The following is a 5,910-nucleotide window of genomic DNA, read 5'->3' on the forward strand; positions in this document are numbered from 1 at the left end:
TTTATCTGGCTGTGTGACGTCTGCCAGACACAGAAGAAACGCAGTTCATCACATTCACCTGCATGTGTTTGTGTGGTTTTGTAACAGATCAGGATTTTAATCCATGTCTGTTAGATTAGAGGTCTTGGTGTTGTTGCCTTGGCAACTAACTGCAATAAGTCTAATTTTAAGTGCTATGTAATTACTAAAACTGAAATAAAAATAAATTAAGGCTAAATAGACATGAAAAACTAATAAAAGTTCAAAGTATATATCGTTAACTGAAATTAAATAAATATGAAATGGAAATAAATATTACATGAAAACCCTAAAAAACGTACAAATTAGAAATTGCCTTGGCAATAAACTAAAATAAGTTTAAGTACTACAATTACTGAAACGGAAATAAAAATAAATTGTGGCTATATAGAAATGTAAAAAAAGGAAAATTACAAGTATATATCATTAACTAAAACTAATTGTAGTTAACTGAAATAAACTAAAACAAATGTTACATGAAAACATTAAAAACTTAAAAATTAGAAATGTTTCCTTGGCAACCGAATAAATAAGTTTAATTTTAAGTAGCAACGTTTCTAAAAGTAAAACTGAAATAAAAATAAATTAAGGCTAAATAGAAAAACGCCCAAAAATTACAAGCACATATTATTACCTAAAACTATTATAAATCATTTTTATTAACTGAAATAAAGCTGAAATAAAATATAGAAAATAGAGAAACAAACAAAAATTTGAAATGTTGCTTTGGCACTGAACTGAAGTAAGTGTAAGTTGAGTTGAAGTACTAAAATTACTAAAGCTGAAATAAAGTTTAAAGATGACATACATAATGTGAACTAAAACTATTATTAACATAGCCTATTATTTTTCCGTTAACTGAAATAAAATATGAATATTAGATGCAAAATGAAAAAATAACTTGTACCATACAAAAGTAAACAATTTACTTTGAAATCAAAGATTGAAATAGATTAGTATTACTATGATTTATTTATTAATTACTATGATTTACATGCATCAAAGTACTGTAGAATTTGATTGGACACAGACTTTCATAATTTTGGGGTCAGTCTCTTCTGCTCACCAAGGCTGCAATATTTTGTTTAAAAATACAGGAAAAACTGTAAAAATGTTAAATATTTTTACAATTTAAAATCTCTGTTTTCTTTGTGAATATCTGTTAAACTGTAATTTATTTCTGTGATGCGCAGCTGTATTTTCAGCATCATTACTCCAGTCTTCAGTGACACGTGATCTTCACTATGATTTACATGCATCAAAGTACTGTAGAATTTGATTGGACACAGACTTTCATAATTTTGGGGTCAGTCTCTTCTGCTCACCAAGGCTGCAATATTTTGTTTAAAAATACAGGAAAAACTGTAAAAATGTTAAATATTTTTACAATTTAAAATCTCTGTTTTCTTTGTGAATATCTGTTAAACTGTAATTTATTTCTGTGATGCGCAGCTGTATTTTCAGCATCATTACTCCAGTCTTCAGTGTCACGTGATCTTCAGAAATCATTCTAATATGCTGATTTGCTGCTCAAGAAACATTTCTGATTATTATCAATGTTGATATTTTATTTTTCAGGATTCACAGGTGAAGTGAAAGTTCAAAAGAGCAGCATTTGTTTGAAATGGAATCTTTTTTTCACATTATAAAGTCTTCACTGTCACTCTGGAGCAGTGATGTACAGTGTGTTCAGACCTGCTGGAAACTGGGTCGCTGCCTCTGCTTCAGGCTCTGGCTTCAGCAGAGAGCTCTGGAAAGTTTGTATGTGTAAAGTGATGCCGCTTTTGTTTAGTTTATTGAAGATGCAGCAGTTGTTTATTTACTTAATTGAGCTTGCGTGATATTTGCTGGTTAGGTGGGAGATGGAGCCTGAGCTCATGGAGCTGGAATGATAATCACAGCCCTCCTTCCAGAATGATGTGCTCCTCCTCGCCTCTCTCTCTGAGTCTCTCTATCTCTCTCTTAGTCTCTCTCTCTGTCTCTCTGTGTGTCTCTCTCTCCCTCTCTGTGTGTGTCTCTCTCTCTCTCTCAATTCAATTCAATTTCAATTCAAAATTGCTTTATTGGCATGACTGTAAATGATACAATATTGCCAAAGCTTAGTACACGTACAAAAAGAAAAAAAAAAAATATATATATATAATAACAATAATAATAGAATATTATAACATCTTAGAAGTCTTAAACTGTAACAAATTATAACATGTGAACATTTGATCTTAGAAATATTAAACTGTAACAAATTATAACGTGAACATTTGATACCACAGAAACACACATAAATACTTCGGATCACTGTGGTGGACAGTAGGGTAACACATTGAGGTCAGACACAACACACATTCACCTGCTGTCTCTCTCACACACACACACACACACACACACATTCACCTGCTGTCTCTCAGGCTGTGGCACATCCACACGTATCTCGCAGCAAGTGCTGCTGTCTGTCCCTCTCCTAATACTATCTTTATTTGTTCTGTTTCACTACTCTCTGTCTGTGGTTGATGCGAGACCCCAGTCATCTCTTCCAGATGCAGAATCACTTTCTCTGCTTGTCTTGGTTTTGTAGACACGCACTCGCTCTCAGCCGCTGTCAGCTTCATCTGTGGCCTTAAATCCTTCACAGCCATTGATCCTGTTTCTCTTCACTCGTTATATGACATCATTCAGCTCAATATTAATTTTTGCATCTAAACTGTTTTATTGGTATTTAACAGGACAATACTTAATGGTACATTCAATGCAAAGCAAACAATTTCAGATTGTCTCAAACCAATATATAATAAATATAATATAATATAATATATTCATTCTTTTTTTTTTGATCTAAAAATGGCACTTCCACGTCATTGATGTGGATCAAAGAATTTTTCATGTAACATTTTTATTTGGCTCCAGACAATTTTTTTTTTTTAATTTGAAATATTTAAATGTTTTTAAAATATATTAAGAGTTGGGAGCTGTTTTTTTTTTTATTAAATAAATAAATATGTATACTTAAATTGCATTTGGTTTTGAAATTACATTTTACAAAACCACAACAAAATACAAAAATAAATAAATTTAAAAAGTAAATAAATAAAAATAATGACAGTACAGAAGTTTTCTTTTTTTCAATACAAATTGTTTCAAAGCAGCTTTACAGAAATTAATAATGTTAATTTGTATGGTAAGACTACAATAAGGTCCCATTAGTTAATGCATTAACAACATTTAAAAACATTTAGTATCTTAGTATATTTCATTGTTAATTCATGTTAATTCATGTTAGATCAGATTTATTAAATGATATTAATTGATACAACTTTTCATTTTAATAATGTATTAGTAAATGTTAAAATTGACCAAGATTTAATAAATGTTTTATATATATTGTTCATTGTACTCCACTCAAATTAAAGAGCACAGACGCAACATCTCATTTACATATCAACCAGTGCAATCTACCAAGCGCAACGCAAATTAGCATAGTCGCAAATAAAGAATAAAGAAGCCACAGTAGCCTACGTTGAAAAGATCCGGAAGCCAAAAAATGAAGGTTTGCAAGTTTTGATAGAGCTGGTATTGAGTGACTCAAGTCGTCTTTTATTTACTGAAGCAAATTAAAAATAACATGGCTTGACAAACGATATGATATGCAAACGAAATGTGTTCTTCTGGCATTCAAAATAAATTAATACGTGTGGAAAAATCCTCTCCCTTATTATAATTGCATCCATTTCAAGCGCAAAATAGTTTAAAGGGGTCATATGATGTTGCTAAAAAGAACATTATGTTGTGTATTTGGTGTAATGAAATGTGTTTATGCGGTTCAAGATTCAAAAACCACATTATTTTCCACATACTGTACATTATTGTTTCTCCTCTATGCCCCGCCTTTCTGAAACACGTCGATTTTTACAAAGCTCATTGGTCTGAAAAAGCGAGGTGTGCTGTGATTGGCCAGCTATCCAGTGCGTTGTGATTGGCCGAATACCTCAAGCGTGTGACGGAAATGTTACGCCCCTCACCATACTGTGATGCCGTGTCCCGGACATGCTTTTTTTGGGCGTTAAATAATGGCGCAAATGCCAGTTATTTGACAAACGCAAACCTTAGTAAAACACGTTGCATGATTAATTTGAATACTCTACAAATGCATATTCAATAAGGTCAGGCGCAAAAATAACTGTGTCCCATTTTCCTCTTGCAGGGTTTCTGCAGATCTTAAAAAGTCAAATTTTTAAAAATTAAGGTCCTAAATCAAAGCCAAAAGTCTTAAATTTATAAAGTTGTGCCATTAAATGTTGCATGCATTGCTAAAAATTAATATCTTCCTCAGTATTTTTGCTTTGTATTCTAATATAAATATCTAAACATCCTTAAATCATGGCTCTTAATGTCTTTGAGTCAGATTGATCAGGTTAGAGCTGGACAATAAGATATGAACATCAACCAGATGAGATTAGCTGTTAGTAGATATAGGTTTATGTAAGTTTATGTACACAGGTAAACTTGGATATAGTCATTTGTTTTGCAATGATATTGACAATTATGAAATTATGGTTTCAAATTATAACATTTTGGTGTCCTGATTAATCAATTTGTCATATAATACTGATATATTTAGTCCTACAGCTGTGTGTTCTTGCTTCTGATTGGCTGACCGACAATCCAGTGTGTTGATTAATGATCTTTAATTGCTGTGAGCTCATTCCAGTTTTGTTGAGTGTAATAAGCTGTTGTTGCTCAGGTTTCGGGGTTTGTGGCGCTGCATTACATTTGCACTGAAGGTGATTCCTGAGATGTTTGTGTGTGTGATCTAATGCTGAATCAGACAGCAGTGACCCAAAACACAACAGGAACTACAACAAATTCCACTTTCTAGAAGATCTGAGTCAGATTTCTGATCCAAACCAGGCCAAAGCCTTTGATGGGGTTTTTACACCAGTGATACTGTGATACTGATGCTGTTTGTTCCAGATTTTCTGATTGTGTTTGTGTGCGTCAGGGTTTCTTAAAAAGTCTTAATGCAGATTATCACAAATTAAGGAGCAGAAAGTCTTAAATTCATGGCATTAAATATTGCATGCACAACAACAAAAAAAAAATCTTCCTCTGTATTTTTTGTATTCCAATATAAATAACTAAAGATCACAATAAATTAAATCACGATACATTTTCTTGAGATGCAAACTTTGTCCTGTGAAAATGAAATGATTTTGATCTATTACTGCATTAATTTTATATCTCTATACTCTTACACTGTAATAGATTCTGGAGGTCAAAACTTAAAATTGAAAATGCATTGAGAATTTTTACTTGGAGCAGTTAAAATGCAAATGTTAAACACATTTAGTTCACGTAATTTAATTGAGCCAAATAAAATTTTTCGATGCAGCATTACATTTTCAACATTCAACATTTGAACAGTGCACTGTATATCTACAATACAATCACATTTGGCTATTTGTATCAGTCTATTTCTATTTAAGATCAAGTTAATACATTACAGAAATCCATTCATCAATTCCATTTTCCTCTTGCAGGGTTTCTGCCCTTTTACCCACTGGCAGATATTTGCTCTTTTTAACCATAAACTCACTTCATTTTGATCAATTCATCAGAAAACAAGACTTATTTTTCGCTTCTCAAGTAAATGTATCTTGATTTAAGGTACTTAAGACATTTGCTCTGGAAAACAAGACAGAAACACTGAGGAAGAACAGCACTTTTTGCAGTGTGATTACACTGTATAAAAAAATCAAAAGTTGAGAAAACTTCAAAGTTTAAGGCAACCAGCTTCAGGAGATTTTTCAACTTGTTTTCTCAACTTGTTTTGTTTTCAGTTTATACAACAAAAAGTTGAGAAAACTCAAAAATCTCCTGAAGCGGGTTTTTTTTTTTTTT

The 5,910-nt window shown here is 32.0% G+C and overlaps 1 protein-coding gene across 1 annotated transcript in view; it reads left to right on the forward strand.

The window, feature by feature from the left end:
• dnajc17 (DnaJ (Hsp40) homolog, subfamily C, member 17) overlaps positions 1–5,910 on the forward strand; it is a 60,729-nt gene that overhangs the window by 53,988 nt on the left and 831 nt on the right. The window lies entirely within an intron of this gene.

The sequence above is a fragment of the Sinocyclocheilus anshuiensis genome, unplaced genomic scaffold (assembly GCF_001515605.1).
Source record: "Sinocyclocheilus anshuiensis isolate Anshui unplaced genomic scaffold, SAMN03320099.WGS_v1.1 scaffold1415, whole genome shotgun sequence".
NCBI classification, from domain to species: Eukaryota; Metazoa; Chordata; class Actinopteri; order Cypriniformes; family Cyprinidae; genus Sinocyclocheilus; species Sinocyclocheilus anshuiensis.